The following is a 23,635-nucleotide window of genomic DNA, read 5'->3' as shown; positions in this document are numbered from 1 at the left end:
TTCAATTCAGTATTCACTGGTAGAGAACCCACAACAAGCCATAGGATGTTAGGGCTTTGCTTGTGGCAAAAGGCATGTGTCTGTATGGCAATGGACATAACTGTTTGTGTTCTATAAACAAATAAACAAATGGTAAAAATAAACACATAACAGATTGGCACCCTTTACAGATGTTTAGATGACTCTGTGATAGAGGGGTGTTGAACCACAGAGTGTATAAAAATCTATTTGGAAGTCTGGAAGTAAGTCTGGAAAACATCCCTCAAGCTCACCATTTTTCTTGGTAACAATTTTATTGAGCAACCACATCATTAAATATGCCATCAAATGCCCTGAAGAGCTTCCTGGGCAATTTTCTCCACTCCCAAGCTAAGTTGTTCCCCTTACCCTTTCCTCCACCCCCAGTGTCATTATATTGTTTTATCGGAGAGCTCCAGCAGGATTTATATGCTCTCCCTTCTCCATCATTTCCCTTCTGATGTCTGTGAAGAGCTCTTTCTGTTAATTCTATATTTTTTTAGGAAGAGAAGATACGGATTCTGACCATTCTGCAAATCAGAGCAATGATAAGATTTATTAGGGTGTGCTGCCCTTCTGAGACTCTTTAGTAACCTGACTGCAATCTGAAGCGTTGATGATAATTAAGGTTTATGACAGAGCATAGAACTAGAATTTTCTAATACTTCTGGGGTTTGTTTTTTTTAGGTTAGATCTTCTCTATAAACTTTTTTTTTTTTTTTTTAAATTTACTTTTTTGCTTGGAGTTGTTTTTCTGTGACAGTGATACAATGAGTGCTGAAATGAGTGACCGCTTCTTAGGATCCAGAGAGAGCTCATATGACCAATGAGCATGTGATTAGATATATGGCCTCCCTGACAATGCTACTGTAAGATAATTCTTTTCATATTCTTTTCAATTATTTTCCCCCTCATGAAGAACTCTACTGCAGAGGGATGCATGGCTTCTCCATGATGCTTATATTGCTTGGGTATATACAGAGTGGGAGAGGAATTCCCATTGTTTTATGCTTGTGACTGATTGGCTGAATTTATGTTGGAGGCAACAGATCTTGCTATGCAAAAAGGTCACCTTGTTTCCTCTCAAAGCCTGCTAAAATGACTCCAAAGCAGTTTCCCAGCTGCCAAAGAGCTGTGAGCTCACAAAACATGTCTATTCATAAAATGTGTATGGGAATCCCTGCACCTGGGAAAAGCTGAGATTGATAGGAATGATGCATTCAATGAGTTACCTCCTTGGGGGGCTTGGATTACCTACAGCTCAGCATCTTTTGTTTTCCATTTTGCCCTCAGTCTCTGGCTGCAGTGAATGCGATGTGTCAAAACAATTGATTATTTTTTATGTTACAAATGCTTTTATCGTATTTGCTCTAGTGCAGGTCCCTGCAAAAGTAAAGGGGCAGGCACAGTGGTGGGAATTTGAAAGGAAATGCTCAGGCTTTCAAATCTGTTTCTAAGCATCATTCCAGAAATTAGTCTCAGGAAGATCCAAATGAGAAGAGAGCAAAATGTATTTTAATCCTTTAGTTTTATACAGCTTTTACAAAGCTTTGCTTTTACTGGATGAGATTCTACTTAGGTAAATGAGAAGCAGGTGCTAATGATGCCCCACCACTGCTGCTGGGCCATTGGTGTGAAAGCAGAGATGCTTCATGGCAATGGAGATGGCTGTTCAGATTGAGCCTGTGCCTGTCATCATGTATCAGCTGTCATGTCACATGCAGTTTCTCTCAAAGGTAAATTCAAGTCCAAGTGCCAAAACCCATAACCAAGTGCATGCATAAATAATAAATGGTTCAGTAGGTTCCCCCATAAAACAAATATTTGTAGGCTCAGATTCCAATATATTAAGTAGCATGTTATAGAGTCCCCATCCCAGGGATGACAACTAGCCTTAAGATATATCCTTTCAGGAGCCTACTGATGCTTATAGCTGGGTCGCTTTGAAAGTTATGCCTCCTCAAAGGCATTAGAAAGTACAAAGAATACAATAATACTATTTGATGGAGCAAATTCTCAGCTACAAAACATTATTTTTCAACATAGTTGCTATAATTGGCCGTTTTCACAAGTGATGAACATGAGCCACAAGGGCACAAGTTGGTTGATGAACACCACACTCATAAGATCTGCCTCGCTGTTCAGAAGGCAGCATGTATTTCATGTTGCTGTCACCATTGCTGAAACATACCACCCGCTGTGCTCACATCCGCTGTTTGGTCTCCATAAATGTCCAACAAACATCAATAGATGTCACTTGGTATCATTTCTTCCATACGGAGGTATTCAGTTACACACCTCTGCGTTAATACACACTTCCATTTCAGATGGTATCTTGTCAGACTTCCCTCCGGCTGCTGTCTGTCGCACTGCAACAGAATATAATGGAATATTGGTGGAAATGCTCCACCTCTACCGTCTTACCATCACCATACACCACTGACACTGTGGGCCTACATAATAAAACAGGAAGTATTACTTTCAGAGCAGCCCTTGTATATGTTCTCATGGCAATCCCTCCTGAAAATAAGCTTAGCTATTATACCTTATCTAACAGCTTTGTCTTATCTCCCTATATTGTGCAATATCAAGTTGTTTTCTTGTATTGCTACATCTAGCATTCAAGAGTAACTGCAGGAAAGTCATAGCCTCTTTCCTTTCTTTTCATGCACTTAACCTGCCACTAGATTTTACAAGTTCAGTCAGAACTAACAGTTTCACTTGAAAATCTATTTCTAAACAGGAACTGTTTCAGTTGTATTTTTGTATTTCAAGAATATGAATTAGAAATTCAGATATGCATTTCGTCATCTTACAAACATAGATACACCTTTCCTGAGGAAGGCAGGCTTTCTATAAGCAATGCTCTCTATAAAGATTCCAAAGGAGGAAGGTAAAAAAAAAGAGGCCATCTGCTTGGGTCACAGTCAATTAGAATCTGCACACATATATCCCATATGTTGAGAACTATCTGGCAGTATGTGAGATGAGGCACTTGCTGGCAGGGCAAATGTAAGACCATATCTCTCCCATATCCAGGATGCAGACCTGCCCAGAGCTACCTACATGCTGGTTGAAACCCACACTTCCTGAGCCAGTTAGCTCCCAAAGAGTCTGGGTCTTGGAAAATCACAGTCTCCATTTCACAGCAGTTCTTGAACCTCCCCTGCAGCCAGTGTGGTTCAGGCTGCAGCTGTCCTGTCTGTGCTCTGCAACCAGTCCTGCCACGCTGCTGGTCTTGTAGGAGGCACAAGCACTCTGCATGCAGATCCCCAACACTGTTCTGGCTTGAGTAGATCTCACACACAGCTTACACGGTGACATGGCACTTGGGTGCCCAGCCATGAATGTTCTGAGTACTCAACTGTACTTCCCACACTGGATTGAAAAAGTAGACATGAAGCACCAAAAATGTATGGAATTTTAACTTGGCCTTTTGTGGCTTGTGTTTGCACCAAACTCTCAGTATTTACTTGCAGGTTTAAAAATGCGCTTCCTCAGAAGACCTTTGCTTGCAGCTATGCAATGGAAGTAGCATCTTTAATTAAAAATCCACATGCATTTTATAGCCAATGCATTTCAGCACACAAATCTGTGCTGTGGAGGGTACAGCCAACACGGTCTTTTTTGCCCCAAATGCAGTCGTTTTCTGCTTATATACGCAATAATTTTTATTTCCTTACATCTGCGTCTGTTGAAAAGTTGATTTAAAGCAGTTAGTGTGGTATTTTCATTTGAAATGACTGAGTAAAAGCCAGTTGTCTACAATCCAGGGACATATCAATATTACAGATTTTATGCATTGCTTGCAGAACTGCTCTAGAACACTGTGTACTCCAAAAATATTAATGACATAGCCATATTCCAGGTACTCTAAATAAACCAGACCACAGATACTCCCAGTGCACACTGAATGAAGCAGCTTAACAGTTTAATTGCTGTTGTATTCATAACTGCCTATATTATCAGCAGACTAGAGCATAACGTTACTTCTAAAATTAAAGATGCAGTGCACTAAATGTCTTTCAGAAATTTTTGCTGCAGATAAGTATTAACATACTTAATTTTTCTTCCATTATATCTAAACAAAACCAAAGCTGAGCAACAATGTTGAAATAAGTAGAATAACCTTTGCTTTCTGGCTTTCATTTGTTTTTACTTTTGCAGTTTAAAAATACGCTACAATAAATCTAAAAAAAACACTAATACATTTTATGGCTTAAACTCGTCAAAGACAGAAGTTATTGTCCTAGAAAGACAATAATATTTATGTCATATTGGGCATTGTGTGGGAGATGAGTTTTGCCCTCTCCCTGTGTGGCAGATCCCTTAGTAGTAATGAGTGACCTTCTGAGGGGAAAAACAAAGAGGGAAATAGGGAAAGGAAAGACTGGAGTGACAGAACAATCAGAGCTCACAGGAAAATGCCCACCATACACCAGAGAACCTGCCAGAGAACTCCTGAAAACTCACAAACCCAGAAATCTGTCCCTGCAATGTGGAAACTTCTGCCTGGCACAATGAACGCCTAGAGACGTGGCTGCTCCGACACAGGGTCCAAAATAGCTGCTGAAGCTGAGAAATGGACTGCAAACATGCTGGTTTGTGCCAGAAATGTGCACTTGCCAGGTATCTCCTGACATGCCTATGCAGCTGATCAGATGTTGGCAGAAAACGGCTCCACTGTTGTCTTCTCCATCCTGTACCTTCAGCCGTGAATGGTGTTTGTTAATTTAGCTCATTGATTTCTTTAACTTGTAAAGCATTTAGCTTTGGTCTTGTAGAATAGCAAACATTTATACTATGCAGTTTCCCAAGAGGGACAAAGTGCAGGTACTGGTTGAGTGAAGGCAGTCTTCAGAACTTAGATCAAACATGAAATAACCTAAATATTGATATAGGCTGGTTTAGCAATGGGGATAAAAGCATATTAGTTTAAGGACCAATATATTAGTTCAGCAAAAGGAATTGATGTATGCTAGTTCAGTGAAACCTTCCAGTTAACTTTGCTTGGGATGCAAAGGCTTAGCAGTCTTGTTTTCTCCAAGCAAATCACTGACGCCACAACAGAGCACTGCTTATATACATAGTATGCATTGGGAGTTTTGTATCCACCAGCAGCAAGGGCTCTTTTCAGGTTTCATATAAATTGTTTGAGCCATAGTGTACCAAGACAAAAAGTTGCTCATTATGGCATAACAAGCAATGGAAATTTGTCAGAGAGGGAAAAATAGCTGGAAGTCATCTGATTATCTCTGTGAAGTAACTCAAGACAAAATGGGGATGAAGTAAGGGGCTGTACAACCACCAAAGGGCTGCATCATGTATGCTTAAAGCACATTAGCATATATAAATGAGTTCTTGGAAAAAGAATGACTATTTAAGCTGTTTTGGGGAAATGTATTGCTTACCTGTGTCTTAACTGTCTATATGTAGAACCTGAAATCTGCGAGTGAACGCTTGGCTAGCCAAGTCACCTGATGCATATTGTAAATTAAAAGAATGCTTGCTTTCTAACACGACATTGGAGTTAGAGTTTTCTTCCTGGACTTTCTGATGACTATTAGGACTGAAATCAGCACAAGCATCTGGCCAAGGCCTCTGAAGAAACACTAGGGAAAGCCTGGGAGGTGTTCAGGCAGCTATCGTTGACTTCAGGGATGGCACCTATGTCCTGCAGCACTGTCTGGAGTCCTGTATGTGATGAAAGGCAGCCTTACAGACTCCATTCCATATATTCTAATATCTGTAGTAAATCCATTTAGTCTGAAGAGGGTTGAATTGAGCTTGTAGATAAAGTATGCTGGTCCTTTACCAATGGGTTGGTTAATCTGCAAAAGTTCTCCGTGCTCTGAGACTTCAAAAAGAGCAGAGTTTCCCAGAATAAGCCCTCAGAAGAATCTTTCTCTTGCCAGTGCTTCTGTGGAAAATAATTGAAAAATAAAAAAAAAAGATATCATGTTGATATCCAGTCCAAATGGCAAATAATTTTTTGTTCTTACTTTCCATAGGGCTTAAGGAACTGCCTAAAAGGTGACTTATTGCTCCACCACAGCAGTAAAAATGTCTGCTGCATTTCAAATTATTGTAATGCAGACAACAAGAATTCATATTCCTCTTGTTCCTGTGCAACTTCAGTAATTTCCAAAAGAGCACTGAAAGCCTGAATTTTCAAGTAGTTAGAACAAAAAGAAAAGAGAGGGCAATTATCCTGCCTTGTTTCTCTGACTAGGAAAAGAATTTAAATGAAGAAACAAATCAATTTCAGAAGAGCAAAGGCAAGGAAAATGGATTTCTGTATCAAGGGAAATGTCTACATAGAGGTTCTGTTTACTGTCACAGGGAATAACTCTAGCCATATATAAGCTCAGAGCCTGAATGTCAGCAGAGAAAAATTTGGAGGCCAAACCTAGATTTACTTAGTAAAAAAAAAATTTACTCAGGACAAATACCTTAGCATGGATTATTTTATTTCCTCAGAATTGAGTGCAATTCATGGCACATGTATAATGATTACATTTGCTTCGGAAGGTACAAATTTGCTGAGTATCTTTCTCTAGCTTGACCAAAGAGTGAACATCAGAGTTTTAACTTTTGGTTATGTAGGACACTTCTTAATTCTCACAGCATGAGTTTCCTGGGCACATAGCATACTTAGTCCAATTTAGTCAACAGCTTCTTTTAGCTAGTGTGATCTTTCTGAAATCCACAGCTGGTCTGGTGATCTCTAGCAAGCGCTAGCACTAAGCCATTGGGTATCAACAGCAGTGCAGATCCAGTAGGATGTATCTGACAAGTACACATCTGCCAGAAATCCTACTTACTAAAGCCTGAGGTGTCACATTAACTAATTTCCCTCTGGTCATTTACAGCTAAGTCTATTCCAGTGCTGCCTTAAATGTTAAGGAAATGTGTGAATGTATCAGGAGATCCTGGTCCAACTCTCTGGATTCAGCAATGCTCTTGTCATGGCTTTACTGCAACAGCTTACGGTCGTGTACTACAACAGCTTCAGTCACAAGTCGTGTCTGAAAAGTCTTTGAGAAACATTCCTTTGACAAATAATAATAAGCTCTGCATATTCACTGCAGACTTCTCCTTAAACAGTTTTGAAATCAGTACCAAGTAAAAATACGTGTGATTTTGAATCTCCTATGAAAATAAATTCAAGAGAGCTTGCCTGAATTATGTGTATGAGATCTAGACTTGCTTATTCAAAGACTAATCCTGAGCAAAAGCCAGTAGTTATAAAGCAGTTCAAAGATAGTTGCAAATGCCAAAGCATATTGTTATGGCAATGACCTTCCTGAGTTTTCATTAGACTTCTTGTTAGAGAATTCCATTGCTTCTCAGATACCCTATTGTTTAGATAAAAGAAGACAATATGAAAATAAATGAAGTATACCTCCCTATGCCTAGACCTAAATGCAAACCAACATACTTGATTCCATCCTTCTGTTCCTTGTGGGAAGACACTTAAAAATGAATATGAGTACACTTGTCAGTAAATCTGCAAGTGCTAAGAGTATCGCTGCACTGGGACTTAAGTCTTACAACATTTCTAAGGGCTGAATGTTGGCATCTCTAGCAAGGTATTGTCATGGTATGCCTTTCAAATTACATGCAGCCAAGCCTATAATGCTACAGACACAATTTCACCTTATACAGCTGCCTATGCAGCTGCAGACTGCGGGGAAAAGTCTCTTTGATAAAGCAGACTTATGGCCTTTAAAAGATCTACAAATTATGATACCTTCGATCAGTATTCCAATGTAAACTCTCTAATACTCTGTAAAAACTCATAAAAGTCTGTAATGGTTTTATGTCCTTCTGGTACCATGATTCCCAAACCTGCACACAGTGCTCAAAGTGAGGCCACGCCAGCACAGAGCAGAGCAGGACAGTCCTTGCCCTCGCTCACTGGCAGTGCCAGCTGTGGTGCACCCCAGGGCACAGTTGGCCGTTTTGGCTGCCAGGGTGCACTGCTGACTCACATTCAGTTTGTTTTAACCAGAACTCCCAGATCCCTGTCTGTGGGGCTGCTCTCCAGCCTCTTGTCCTCCAGTCTGTACGTGCAGCCAGAATTTAACGTCATCTTTGTACGAGTGGGAATTGATGACTTGTGAAGATTGTTCTGGAACTTATTCATGAGAGTCTGGAGAATATATCACAGTAGCAGTTCCAGAAAGGGCAAAAGGAGGTATCCTGAATAAATATACTAACTGGTAAACAGCCTGGCATGGGGGCTTTACTTGTCTCTGCATGCATGTATCTCACTGCCTGCCTTTGAAACAACCTTATTTATGTAAAAAACTTCTTGTGAAAATGAAAATGTCATTGTTCCAAAGGACACATGCCAAGTCATCAAAAATGTATTGAGCTTGTGTCTGGCATAAAACCAAGGCCTCAGTGCTTTGCCCGAAGTGTCTCTGTCTCATAGGTACTACCAGTATGACAGAAGGCAGTAGCAGATTATGATGTCAAAAAGCTTTTGCATGGTTTATATATAAGAAATACCATATATGCCAAGAAATATATATGCTAAAGTAAGAACTCTCTCTAACCACAGGCCTTTGCTCTTCTAAAGAGATGGGGGCCATCATCCTTGCAAAGACTTCTGTGAAAGAAATGGCAAAAATCAGCTATGCAAGTCTAGATATGAAGTTATTTCTAGAGCATCTTCCAGGACATTACTTCTCCATGAACCATTCCCAGGCATGATGCCTTTTGGTAAAAACAGTCCTGTCCTAGCACCTGTGGTGGTCCTGCTACAATCTGGAGGCTGACCACCAAGGTCTCTCCTTCTCCATGAGCAAGAACACCATTGATAATCCAGCAAGGAAGATTGGTTAGAGTCTTTCTCTACAGCATCTTGTTTCATGTTGGCTTTTGCTTCATTTAGGCAGGTTCCGACATTGTAAAGCTGCTGCAAATCTGGGTTGTGTTCCAGTGAGGATCTTCCAGCCTGAGAGAAATCCTTGTGTGTTTTAAGGGACATGGGCAAACTGCTGGTGAAGAGAAGCTGAGGCAGAATATCAATGAAAGCATTTAACACTAAGCACCAGCAATCACTGATGTGAAAAAGACGGTAAGATATAACTTACCAACTTTTAAATGAAACCTTGTGTCACCTGTAATGATATTTCATCTTCAGTATTCAGTAACCAGGGCAGAGCTTCAGCATCCTTGGCTCCAGCATCTTCCCTTCTCTCTGAAGGAAACTGGAAATGCAAAGAGATGAAGAGAGATCTTTGTGAGCTTGAACTTGCAGTTGGAAAAGGGAATACATTGCATGTATTGCATGTAAGAGAGAATACATGCATATACATATATATCTTTGCCAAGATTTGATCATAAATAATGACAGTTTGCTAGATTCTGCTTAAAACTCTCTTTGCAGTATCTGGCAAAGTTCAAAGATCTAATCAATAATGTTACTTCAGAGACTGAGTGGAGTGGTTAAATGAGAATCATAGAATGATAGAATCACATAATCACCAAGGTTGGAGAAGACCCACAGGATCAGCCAGTCCAACCATCCACCGATCACCGATAGCTCTCACTAAACCATGTCCCTCAACACAACGTCCAAATGTTCCTTGAACACGTCCAGGGTCTGTGACCCCGCCACCTCCCTGGGCAGCCCATTCCAGTGCCTAAGGAACCTGAGAAGCTATCCCTCAGGAACTATGTCTCCTCTTTTTGGAGACAGGAAAAGGAAAGGCCTTGTAGAGAGTGAGGCACATCCTGAAGAAATATCAGCTTGGCTCTCAGCAACGGTCAGAAAAGCAAAGGTAGAACTTAACTATTCATACAAAAATAGAGAACTAAACAGAGAATGTCATTATGCTACTATATGTGTATCCATGATACATCTGCATGTTTAACAGTACATCTGGTTGGAACATCTCAAAAATGTGTTAAAGAATTGAAAAGTTAGGAGAAGTCTGATAAAGCTTTTGAAGCTAGAGTGCAACTTTTCAACAATAGAAATTCAAACAACTTGCCTGGCAAGGAACAGATACAAGGGACTGTAAAATCTTGAGTGACTTGAGAGAAGTGACCATCATCATGGTCTGTTCTGATAAAAGCTTAGAGACATCAACCAAAATAAACCAAAAACAGAAGAAAATTGTGCTGGTGTGATCTTTAGTCCAAACTATCCATGTGCTATTATTCATTATATTTTGATCTGTCACTCAAATGGATGCCAAGAAGAAAGAAATCTGCAGTGACAGAACAGTGAAGGAAAGAGAATATTCCTATGCAATACATCTCTGCTTAGAAAATAAAGAGAAAGCACAAGTGAGAAGTGTATGCAGCTTTGAACTTCCTGCTTTTCCTGTTCACCCATACGCGATTCCCTGTAGGAGTCTTCTGATTGATGTTTCACCTGGAGTGTTGTTCATGTGTAAGAATTTCAGAGGAATTCTTACAGAGGAACGCTGATTTGTAATGGAAGAGAAAATGTAAGTGTGGTTGAGCTGTGATTTGAAATGTCTGGTATCCAGGGAAACAGAGAGCACACACAGGCAACTCATCTTCTAAAAAGCTAAGCCCAATTTGCTCCTCCAAGGGACTTATTATCTCAGATAAGCCAAAGTAAGAATATGAAAAATGTCACAATGGAACCCATGCTTCAAAATGTAGATCCTGGTGTCAAGTACCTTATTTCTGAACGGGATTTTCATCTGCAGCTGTAATTTTGGCCAATTAAAATCTCAACAATGAATCACAGACTGATTCTTTGTCTCCAAAAAGCTGTATTATTTCTTAAGATGAGATATTGATTGCAAACAGCTTGAGACTGGGCATATTTTTGTGAAAGTTTCTAGTTCAAGGCTGCCAGTAATAAGAAGCAAATTGTAATTGGGTTGGTAATTAGGTTGGTTGAGAAGTACAGAGCTGAAAATACTTAAACGTCATCCAGCAAATTTAAAAGAACTACAGAAGGACAATTTTTCCTCACATTTTCACTGAAGTTTACCTGCTGTTAGAAATGAGAACTGCCAAAATGTTAAAAAGAATGTTTAAGTCAAGAGCTTTCTTTTGCAGTGGGATACTTGTATTATGTGTAAAAATGGGAAGAAACTTTTAGTCAAAAGATGCAGGCAACTTACCAATTTGTTTTCTTTTGTGTAGGCAAACAAGGCCTGGCAATGTTTTTGTTTGTTTGTTTGTTTCCTTGCTGGTTTTATAGATAAAGATAACATCATTATCTGGAGTTAACATTTCAGTAGATATCTAAGAACAGGGAGATTCTTAGGAAAGGAGACAAAACGTGGCCCTGAAGCTGCAACTCACCATGGCTTATTTTTGTAGGAAAATAATAATAAATTTAACATCTTAATGCTAATCAATTTAAGAAATAGGTGTCCTCTTTGCTTTAAAGTACTATGCTTTAGTGTTTTCCCATAGCATGCATTTGCACTGTACTGCAGGTACACAAATTCAAGATCTGTGGGATGCTTGAAAGCACAGAATCATATAATCACAGAATAACTTGGGTTGGAAGAGACTTTAAAGGCGATTGAGTTCCATCCCCTTCTGTGGGAGGTTCTGAGCAAGGTTGTCACCCACCAGATCAAGTTGCCCAGGGCCGCTTGCAAGGATGGGGCTTCCACAGCTTCTCTGTGCAACCAGTTTCAGTGCCTCATCACTCTCTTGAGTAAAGAATTTCCTCCAAACATCTGATCCCAGAATTACATAGTTGTAAGGGTTGGATGGGACCTCTGGAAATGATCCAGTCAAACCGCCCTTCTAAATCAGGTTCCCAAGAGTAAACTACACAGGAAAGCATCCAGGTGGGTCTTGAGTGTCTTCAGAAGAGGACTCTCCCCAGCCTTTTGGGGTTGCTTGTTATAATGCTCAATCACTCTCAAAGCAATGAAGCTTTTTCTAATGTCACATGGAACTTTCTGGGTCCCTTTGTCCCCTGGTTTGTACCCATTGCCTCTTGTTGCTTGGCACAACTGAAAAGAGCCTGGTCCCATCCACTTGACTTGTAGATATTTATAAGCACTGATAAGATCACCTTTCATTCTTCTCTTTTCAAGGCTGAACAGTTCCAGGTCTGTGAAGCTGATAGAATAGGATTTTGTGCAAATGTAGAATAGGATTTTGTGCAGATGTTCTGAGCTGTGCAGTTACTCAATGATCTTCTCCACCAGAGCTTCACTACCATTAAGGGATGCTCAGTTAGAATGTGTAGTGAGGCAGATGTATTCTCACTCTAGGAGGACTGTATTTGCTTATGAGTGCATCATCCTTCATCTGTGCAATACATTTAAAGCAGCATTGGTTAGAGCTGCCAAAAATAAACCTGCCATATATTCCACAGTATGATGTTATCTATCACCAAGCTCGAGGGCCAGACAGATACAAAGTCAAGTGCAAGACAAATAGTACGATTAGGGAAATCCTATAAGATTTTACTAAAATCTATTTTCTTATAAACTTTTGAATCACTCTGTGGAATTTGGACCATTCTCAGCAGCACAGGGCAGCAGAGGCAGTTCTGACATGACATACTGCTCCTTGGGACACAACTGTTGGCTTTACTGACATTGAAAATTTGCATTACTGAATCTGCCAGAGATGTTTCTGGACACAAGAAAAATATGTGTGGCCTTTGTTTGCCTGACAGCACACTGTGCTGAAAGCTCTAGTGTAGTGCAGCAAATGGGAAATGGTTTGTATGGGTTAGCCCCAGGTGGCTCATTTTTTCCTATGCCAAGTGAAAATACATCCTATTACTTTGCATGGGAATGTGGGAAAATTAAGGGTAACAATTGAACAGATATGCATTGATCCTCCAATACATACTTCAGATGTTCAAAGATGTTTTTTTCTTTGGAAAAACAAGTAGCCAAAGATGCAGTGGCATCAAAGATGCAGTGCTGATCACCTTGCTGAACAGGGTGCATTTTGCTCAGGCAAATAAACTGTATTGGGGCCAGCATGACTTCTCATGGGAACAAACTTTCACCTCATACAAGAGAAGGCTGATGGATAAGGTTGAATGCAAGGTAACATTTGCTACCTCCTACTCTATAAAATATTTTTCATACATTAAAAAGAGTGGAAGATTAGAAGTAGTACTGAGCAGTCATGAAATATACAAAACAGATTCCTGCTCATTATACTAAATTGCGGTAATTCACTATCCTGAATGCCTTTGACAAAAAACTGAAAAAAAATCCACAAATCTTATGGCTTAAAACCAAGTCAAACCTTCTTACAGCTTCTGATACCATTAACGGGTGATTCAGCCAGCAGCAATGTTTGGTTGTTTTTTTGCAGGAGGAAGAGGGGGGTAACTTTAACCTGCAGTTACTAATGAATATCAAGAAGGAAGAAGAAAAAAAAAGCCCTTATTCATTTATCACTCTGCCACGGCATGTGAATAACTCTGCTGCATAAAACCAGCAGACTCCATGGGGAAGTGTTCATGTCCACTGTAGAAAGGAGCATAAATTGTTACTCTGAGTGATAAGTGGGTTTAAGTCATTAATAACGAGCACTGCACACCAAGGAAATAATTGCCTGTGTTAGCATGGGTTACGTTTTTCGTTTTTATACCATGAAGGATATGAAAATTACATCTTAGGCAGAGCTTTAATGAGCATGAGGCAATCCTGAAGCACCCCCAGAATAAGAGGAGAACTAAAAGAAAGTGGGAGAAAAGGGAAGGAGTTGGTTATTTTCAGATCTGCTGCAGTTTTCTGGCAATGTTCTCTTCTTCAGTCCACAATTATGCACAGTAGTACAATTTTGTCACCCACTGCTTTCTTATTCCCCAGTATGTACAGCATACCAATCACCTGCTATGGTGACAGCCATAATAAATTCACTGTCACTTACAAAAATAAGTTGGGAGAAGAAGACTGTCAGTAACAATCAGTGAAAAAGTCAAGGGAAATTGAAGTCTGGCATTTTTTTTGTGAAGTTTCTTTTGATTTTTTTTTCCTTGACATCACTTTCTAGACAATGAGGAATGCACTTATTTAAAATTATGCACATCTTTTAATCACACTTTTTTTTCTACTTGTTATCAGACATCTCAGCAACTCTGTTAACGATGTTGGCACTACCAAGCAGAGTAGGTTAAGGCAGAGAGAGAGATAGTCTGCTGTGTAAACTGTGTAAGGAGTCCTTCTGAAATCAAGGGAGCCATCTCAGTTTGCATCTGCAGTACCTTTGCTCCTTCTAGAACTGTCTCTCTACATCAACCATCTCAAAGCCCCTTCTGAATTCAGTTGATGAAAGCAGATCGGGTGTTTTCTGGCCTGTCCTGGCAGGTTTGAAAGCAGAGAAATGTGGGAGAGGCTGCTCCTGTGTTAATCACTCACTGCCATGGGCATCATGTTTGGAGTGCTGATGCTGGTGTCCATGCCAGCTAGTGATGTATCCTCACGCTGGAAGGCCCTGGAGCTGTGGGTCCCCAGGGGCTGATGCAGGTTAATGATTTCACGTTTGTGTTTTGGCAGCAGGACCTTAAGCCAGGAGAGTTCAGCACTGCACGAACACATTCAGAGAGATAAGCTGCAGAATACCTTCTCTTTCATACCCACTGCTCTGCAAAGATGACCCAGTCTTCTCTGACAAGTGATCCTCTTAGTTGCCAAACTCTGCCTCATGTGTTCAGTACTCGAAAATTAAAATCTTAAATAAAAGGGCTATTTTAGGAAGATAAAAGCTTTCTAGAGATGAGGAAAGCTATTTTTATGTATCTAATTAGTCACACTTGATAGTGGCAGTAGCATTACTTGGGTTATGCTGTTATTAACATTATTAAAAAAAAAACAAACAGATATCAGTTGTGACCAGAATTCCACCAGACAACAGTGTAACACTTATTTATTTTTTTACAGGTTAATTTTACCTTTGTTATATAAAGGCATAAGAGTCCCTTTATTAGAGGAGAGTGAATCCTGGGAAGTATTGAGGTGTGAGATGAGGACCTTCGCTACTACGAGAACAGTGATCATAGTGGATGGAGTTTTCTCAAATGTGTTTAATTTGCACAGCCAAGAATCACTGTTCAGCACTGACTGTAAAATAAAAGCAGCACATGCAACAAGCAGTTGTTTCAAGATATTTCCTCTGATCCTCCAACCTTGACAACCCACCTTCAGAATGCCAGATTGTATTGGTCATACCACAGTGCACGTGTGCCAGGCAATCTGAGAAGCTTTCTACAAACCTACTAAAAGCGTGTTTCAGTCTTCATCATGTTTAGTTTAACAATTAGCCCTTTGTTCAGAAAAAAAAAATAAATAAATAAAAAATTCTCTTTTCTTGGAAACAGTATTTGTACAATATTTATTAAACAGATATTCATGCATTTGACCAAATATTTGATTTGTATTTTTATCTTCCTGTTGTTTTTATTTTAAAGGAACCCGAGAATCTTCCGAAAGTTTAGAGATTTCTAAATGTTGGAGAAAGTCACAGGAGAAGTAACATATTCAGCAGCAATACCGTGGAATTGGAAGCAAACGTAAATGGAAGAATATTTACAGAGAAATTGTGTAATACTCACCAAAGACATACTAGGTAAAAAATAACCTGTCTCTTCATGTGCATACATTTTATCACAGCTGGAACTTTCCATTAACTCCAGCTGTGCTGTCTTAATGTTCTCATCCGCCTACATTAGATGAGTGTGGTTAGCATCACTCTACAGATCTTATAGAGTGGGAGATGACAGCTCCCTCCTTTTTGTTTTATTCTTGACTATTTGGAACCTTTTAAAATGTTTTATTCCATGTGTGATCTGAAGACATATTTGAGAAAATATCTACTGGGTATTGGATGGGAACTGTTAGATCGTGGCCCGAATCAGTGATGGTGCACCTGGTAAAGTGGCATAACCAGCCCTGTGTGCACACGTTCAAGCAATTCACCTGCCTTACCTGGGTCCATTTCTCCATAACCTCTTTTAAGAACTGGCTCCCAAGAGGGAAACTTCTCTACTTGGAGACTGCTTCCCTCTTGGAGTTTTACAGCAAGCCCTTATCTTCAAAACAGGGTAAGCTTACTCCTTTGTTATCACTGGCTTGAGACTAATGCCTTTATTAGGTCATCTGGAAACTGGTCAGAGGCAACTAGCATAGCCTCTATGCTGTTCCAATACCATATATGGAAGAAAGATAACATAATAGCCTATTTACCTTGACTTTATTCGCAGCATCAGTGAAAGATTGAGAGTAGCAGAGATTTCTGAAGGTTATTGGGTTCTTTTTGTGCTTGACTTTGGTCCACATCCTGTTCATCTATGTGGTATGTTTGGTATGTTTGGTATGTGATATGTCCTGATATGTTTGCCTAAAGTTCAGTTCATGGGGGTAGACTGTTCTTGAGGGTGAAAGCGTTGGACCCCTCTTTTCCTCAGGGCCTTATCCCATGGGACACTTCCATGGAAATCCCTGAAGAACACAAAATATGCTTTCCTTTAAGTCCTGATTTTCCATCCCAGAATCCTGAGTGCATCTTATGGTCTCCCCACAGCCAAAGCTGCTTTTGATCTTCACATGCCCAGGGAGCCCACTTTGCTACTGAATCCAGAAGAGCACTACACTTGCTGCTCAGTCACTTGAGTCAGGGTGTTATCATTGATGCTCCTCAGGAACCACTTGGATGGCTGCAGCGGACATCGGGTTGGCTGAAATCTCCTGTGAGGATCAGGATTTTTGAACATGAGGCTGTTCCTGGATTCTTCTATAGGCCTCCAGTTGTCCTTCCTAGTCAGGTGGCCTATGGCATCCCCTATTACAATGTCATCTATAATCGTCTGCTCTTTAGTCCTTGCTCCTAAATTCACTCTTGGCTCTGCATTTCCAGGCAGAGCTCCAAGCACTCCAACTGCTTGCTTCCATAACACTAAACATCCCCTCCTCATTTTCCCCTTCTGTCCTTCCTGAGCAGCCAGATCCTTTCATTGCACTCTCCAGTCATAGTACATGTCCCGCAGTGTTTCTGTGATCCCACTGAGGACACAACCTTGCAGCTGCACACTTATCCCTTAATTCATGATGTTTATTCTTCATACTGTATTATTTAGTACATGCACTTCATAGGGGCATCATACTATGCTGGTTTTTCAGAAATGGTCATGGATTTTTTTGTTTGTTTGTTTTATCATTAAAATAATGACGCCTTGTAAACACTTCTTAGCAAATACAACTCCGGATAAGCCTTGTTTTGATGATTTTGTGATCTCTTCTTGTCACTTTTCTCCAGGTCTTCTGCTTGTTGACCTTCACTGCTTCACTAGAATGCTGGTGACTCCTTCCCCCATCATTCTTTGTTAAAAGCCCTCCTTACCAGTTGGCCATCCCCCTGGCAAAGATGTCTTTGCCTAATTTCATGAGGAGGATTCCATCTTCCCCAAGCAGATGTTGACATCAGACAAGTTCTCTTGTTCACAGAAACCAAATCATAGAAGTATAGAATAGCCTGGGTTGAAAAGGACCACGATGATCATCTAGCTTCAACCCCCTGCTATGTGCAGGGTCACCAACCACCAGACCATGCTGCCACATCCAGCCTGGCCATGAATGCCTCCAAGGATGTGGCATCCACAACCGCCTTGTGCAACCTGTTCCAGTGTGTCACCATTCTCTGAGTGAAAAACTTCCTCCTAGCATCTAACCTAAACCTCCCCATTCTCCCTTGTCCTATCAATATCCACCCTTGTAAACAGTCATTCCCGCTCCTGTTTATACGCTCCCTTCAAGAATTGAGAGGCCACAATGAGGTCTCCCAGAGCCTTCTCTTCTCCAAGCTGAACAATCCCAGTTCCCTCAACCTTTCCTCACAGGAGAGGTTCTCCAGCCCTCTGATCATCTCATCTCCTCTGGACCCACTCCAACAGCTCCATGTCCTTCCTGTGCTGGGTGCCCCAGGCCTGGATGCAGCACTGCAGATGGGGCCTCACAAGAGCCAAGTACAGGGGGACAATCACCTCCCTCTCCCTGCTGGCCACCTCTTTTTTAATGCAGCCCAGAACACAGTTGGCCTTCCAGGCTGCAGGCTGACACTAGCTCTGCAAGCAGTTGTTAGCAGGTGGTAATAGACCCCCCTGCCCTTTACTACCTCCTTCAGGGCTTGGTAGCCACTTTCGATACTATTCATGTTGCCCTTGGCAGAATCACTTCCAACCCAAGCCATTCTATTGTATTTAGAGGGTTGGACAAGCCTCAGCACTCTTTCTACTACAACCCAAACCTGTTTGGGACCCAGCAAGGAGCAGACTTCTGCAGACAGTAGGTCAGGATGGCAGGTATCTGTCCCTGGAAGGAGGGAGTAGCACACTGCTATCACTTGCTTCTTTCTGCTGCACTCCTAATGGTCTGCTGGCTGTGATGCTTGGCTTGAGAGCAAACCTGGCTCCTCTTCAACACATTTGATAGCTGTCAGCTTCTGGCTGGAACACGAACCTTCTTTCCAAAAGTCATCAGTGTCCATTCTTCACATTTCCCAGGCGCTACATTTGGGAGATGCTGTCTGCATCTCCACTGAAGCTGGAATGTAAGGTTTTTGAAGCTGTTGCATGTCTGAGAAGATCCTACTCTCTTTCAGTAAGTGAGATATATTTGCATTTTTATTTTCTTAATATGCATGAGATGTTCTTGTCTTCTGCTATGATTTCTTTATTATGAAGAGAGTTACAAGGCAATTACCTTGGATTCCTACATGGAAGGAGAGCTTGAAAAAGCAGAAATTCCTTATTCAATATCATCTGCCATCAACCTGACCAAAACACATTAGAAGTATGTTAGAATAAAGTTGTCTTTCTCTAGGTAGCATACAATTTAAGAGGAAAATTTATTTATATAAAGGGAAAAGGTCACATCACCATGAGGGCCACAAAGATGGTCAAAAGGTTGAAGTGTCTCTTCTATGAAGAGCTGATCTCCTGTGAAGAAAGGCTGAGGGAATTGGGCTTGTTTAGTCTGGAGGAGGCTCTGGGGAGACCTCATTGTGGCCTTGCAGTACTTGAAAGGAGCTTATACACAAGAAGGGGAGCAACTTTTTCCACAGTCTGATAAGTAACTTGTCAAGGGGGGATGGCTTCAAACTAAGAGAGGTGAAATTTAGGTTAGATGTTAAGAAATTCTTTACTCTAGGTGTGGTGAGGCCCTAGAACAGGTTGCTCAGAGAAGCTGCCTCCACCCCTGGAGGCCAGGTTGGATGGTGCCCTGGGCAGCCTCACTGATGGCTGGCAACCCTACCCGTGGCAGGGAGGTTGGGACTTGATGATCTTTAATTTAGCCTTCCAACCTGAGTCATTCAGTGCCTGGTTCAGGCATTGTCTGTTCAGAAATACTTTATGATCCTATGTTCAGTGAGCAATATAGCTGGGCAGCTTCAGATAGCCCTGCAGAACATCCAGCCCACAGTGGAAAAGAACTCAACCCCTCTTAAAGCACACAGAGTCTTTATTCTCTCAGGCTGTGCACAGATGTATACTGAGATTCTGTATGTTATGTGGCTGCAGCTGCAAAAGGTTCCAGCATGGCCTCACTCCTGTGTAGTACAGGGGAGAATGACACCAGTGCATGCGGTATCTCCAGCTTTATTCCGAGTTAATTGTGAGTGATGTCTGAATGACCTGATGTATTACGTTCCAATACTAGCCCACAAAAAGTGGACAAGGAAAATTTGAACAATTCTGATCCACCAGAAGGAAAAAGAGACCTTGTGTTACTTCACCACAGCCTACGCAGCACCTTTACTTTTCCTCTTGGTTCTAGTCACAAAACTCACAGGAATATAATTTGCCATAGAATCATGATACCTCAGTGACAGCTTTACATGGAATTCATGCAGGGATAGATTACAAAATAAATGTTTATTAATATGAGGTGCCAAAGGAGTCTAACAGAATTGGCCAGGACAACTCAACTTCTCTCTCTACCTCAGAAAGGCTTATAGCAGTTTCTTAGCATGAATTTTGTGTATCTGAAGTTGCCAAACCATTGAAAACTCATATATACTTATGAGGACACAATGCTATTCCAAAAAAAAAAAAAAGAGCAGATCCATTCATTTAAAAAAAAAAACAAACAACAAACCTCCTGAGCTCTGCAGTGTCTCAGAACTCATTCACAGTGCACGAGCAGACAAGCTTTCCTTCAAAGATGGGAAGTACCAAGCCCCATAAGCGTACATGGACAACATTGTTCTGTCTCTTTCAAGCTCGCCACAGGTCGTAGGAAAAGGACAGTTTTATTAACTAGAAAATGAAAAAATAATTACAATATTAAGCTTGTAATCCTCTCACCCTTGGAACTACTGTATTACATTTCCTCACGTTGATCTTCTACTACCAACCTTCAAACATATTGCCACTTATCACCTGATTACTACATCAGTTTAGTGCAGAACTGTCATACAGTGTTCAGTGCAGCTATTCAGACACCCTGAACGCTTAATTTACTGTCTGTCTGATTGGCACAGCAAGCACCCACTGCCATCCCTCTGATAGGCACAGCCACCTGAAATTTTATCACTCTAGGGACAAAGAACTGCTCATCTCAAGCAGTCAGCTTACAGCAAGCTGCTTTGCCTACCACTGCAAGAGCAACTTGCCTTGCAAGGCAAGAGCATGTCAGGCTGGTGCAAACACACACCTGTTGCAGTGTTATCTCTGCTCCTTTTCATCAATCAATCACTGCCACGTCTGGCTTGATGATAGCTGGAAATTTGATCTGTTACTTTTAATACAGGTTCTGTTGCTCTTCTACTAGAGGATCAAACAAGGTATGTCTCAAATAAAGGGCATGGGATCAACTTGTCTTCTAAGAAACAGGTGTCAACACTGGCTAACAGCTTAGAAATGAAACATTTCCTTTCACCTACAGTAGTGTGCATGACCACATTTTTGTCCCCAGCAATTACGTCACTGTCCCAGACTGACCTGGGCTGTCTGCCAGGTACCTACCCAGTTGCTTTCTCCTCACGGGCCATGGAAAATAAGATGAAATGACCGTGAGTTGAGCTCAGAACAGGCAGATTGCTTGCTCATTGCCATCGCAGGCAAAACAGACTCAGCTTAGGGTAGATTAATTTATTGTAAAGTAAAAGCAAAGCAGAGAAACAAAACTAAAAGCTCCTTCCTCCTGTTCCTTTCTCAGTTTTGCTCCCAGCTCCTCCCCCTGTCTGGTACATGGGGAAAGGTAATGTTGTCTGTGCTCAGTCCACTCAGCTCCTCTTTGCTATTCCTTCCTCCTCATGCACTTTCCCTGCTTGAGCAGGGAATATCTCCCATGTGGTACCATTGTTCAGGATTGCTCTGAGGCAGGTCCTTTCTGTGGGATACTGTTGTGGTTTAACGTGGCAGGTAGCTCAATATTGCGCAGTCATTCTCTCATTGTCCCCCTTCCAAGTGAGATGAAGGAGAATAAAAGAAAAAGTAGAGCTTGTGGGTTGAAATAAAATTATTTGCTAGGATTTGCTAGGATAGAAAAAAAAAGAAAAGCGAAATAGTTTTGACTATCTCTCTCTGCATATAAATGTATTTAACAAGTGATGTACAATAACTGCTCGCCACCCTCCCGACCAATGACCAGCTAGCCCCTGACCAGTAGAAGAGAGTGAGATGCACTCCCACCCCCTTCAAAACTCACAGAATCACAGAATCACAGAATTGTGGGGGTTGGAAGGGACCTCCAGGGATCATCGAGTCCAACCCCCCTGCCAAAGCAGGTTCCCTACAGCAGGTCGCACAGGTAGGCATCCAGGCAGGTCTGGAACATCTCCAGAGAAGGAGACTCCACCACCTCCCTGGGCAGCCTGTGCCAGTGCTCCGTCACCTCACTGTAAAGAAGTTCTTGTGCACATTTGTGCGGAACTTCCTGTGCTGCAGTTTCCGGCCATTTCCCCTTGTCCTGTCGCCATTCACCACTGAAAAGAGTCCAGCCTCGCCATTCTGCCCCAACTCCTTCTGCAAGATGTCATATGGCATAAAATATCCCTTTAACCAGTGTAAGTCAGTTGTCCCAATTCTGTTCCCTCCCAGCCCTTCACAGAGAATAGCCTTGGCTCTGTACAATGCAGCTTAGGAGCAACTATAAACATTTGTGTGCTATCAATGTTGTTTTTCTCCTAGAACCAAAACACAGCATCAGACCAGGTGCTCTGAAGAAAACAATTCCATCCCAGCTGGAATTAAGACGGGTATAGATCTTGCCTCACAGATTCCATTCCTGCAGTGCCTGCCACTAACAAAGCCTTGCCACATAGACCCAATACACTTACCTAATATACAATGTGAAGCATAATTGAATTAATTTTATTTTGCTTGATAGTAGCTGTCTTTTGTTAAAATTACAGGACATATGCTCTGTTCCTCCTCATTTGAAGTAAAATGATGTATAAATTTATTTTATTTTTCTACTGACTAAATATTTAGTAATCCTTACCACTTCATCAAGATTATGCCTGCATTAGAAATGGGTAAGTGGTGTTGGCAGTTCTTTTACAGTGTGTGCTTGCATCTTCAAAGCACAGTAATACACTGATGCCAAGGACAAACTGCTGGTAAAATCAAGATTTTGTTACCTAATTGCTGGAGGTTTTGATTTTCAGTAAGATACTGAGGTTTTTTCATAACTTGTTCACAGATTGATTTAAGTACCTGCATTTGGAAAAAAAGCACACAATACTGTATTAATAAGGGCTAGAATCACTGTGGCAATTTTCTAGAGGGCTTTCAGGTTTGTGAAACTTTAAATAGTTTCACAGTGTAGTATCAGCACACAATTCATACTTGGCACCTTGTATATCATGTTGCATGGCTTTAAGGTGATGTGGCTTCTTGTGAGATTGCCTGGCTCTTAGCATGGTTCTGACTTAACCACAATCACAGTGATTGCTTTCCCCATTATGCAAACAAGAGTGTGCTTTTTGAAACCTGGAGAAAAGCAAAGTCTTCTAGAGGGGATCTGTGAGAGTATTTTTTAATTAGATTTTTGTTAATGGAGCTTTCTGTTGGTGTGATGCAAGTAGATGGCTACAGATCTCTTCTTGGCCTTTTGGCTAAGATCAGGTGCTCGCATCAGTTTAATATCTCCTACATCCTCAATAAGAGGACTATATATTAAATTAATTTTTGGGGTTAACAGTTGGACCCAGAGCTTTCTCCCACCTCTCCATGCATCGTTCCAGTAAGCAAATACTTCCAGGCATGGTGCACACTTGTTATTTTGCCTGCCCCAAAATGTGGTGGTTCAGGTCTTTGGCTTCAGGGAGTTCCTAGGCTGTTGCTGCCAGTGAAGGGCAAGTGAAGAAGCAAGAATATGATTTGTGTGAGGTGTGACCAGGTGGATGATCTGCCCAAGGAGGAGGTGGAGAGGTTACGGATACCAGAAAATGTAAGCAGGCAATAGACTGGTGAAATAACTCCTTTCAATACTGATGTGAAACCCCATAAATAGTAGTGAACCTTCTGCACTGCCACTATTGGGCAGAGGGTGGGAATTTAGGAGAGGAGGAGGAATAGAAGCAGTTCTCAGTGCAGTGTCAGAGGCACACCTATCTCGATTCTCCAAGTGTCCCTAGGTGATATGTTTGAGGCTCTGAAACTCAAGGAAACTCACTCAATATGAGT

The 23,635-nt window shown here is 41.2% G+C and overlaps 1 non-coding gene across 1 annotated transcript; it reads left to right on the top strand.

The window, feature by feature from the left end:
• Positions 1–23,044: 23,044 nt before the first annotated feature.
• On the top strand, positions 23,045–23,226 carry LOC128089821 (U2 spliceosomal RNA). The gene has a single exon (XR_008210694.1). It is a non-coding gene; the product is annotated as a U2 spliceosomal RNA (small nuclear RNA).
• Positions 23,227–23,635: the final 409 nt, after the last annotated feature.

This window comes from Tympanuchus pallidicinctus, unplaced genomic scaffold (assembly GCF_026119805.1).
Source record: "Tympanuchus pallidicinctus isolate F22 unplaced genomic scaffold, pur_lepc_1.0 scaffold4, whole genome shotgun sequence".
NCBI classification, from domain to species: Eukaryota; Metazoa; Chordata; class Aves; order Galliformes; family Phasianidae; genus Tympanuchus; species Tympanuchus pallidicinctus.
Note: the sequence above shows the minus strand (reverse complement) of the source record. Positions and strands in the feature narration are given on the sequence as shown.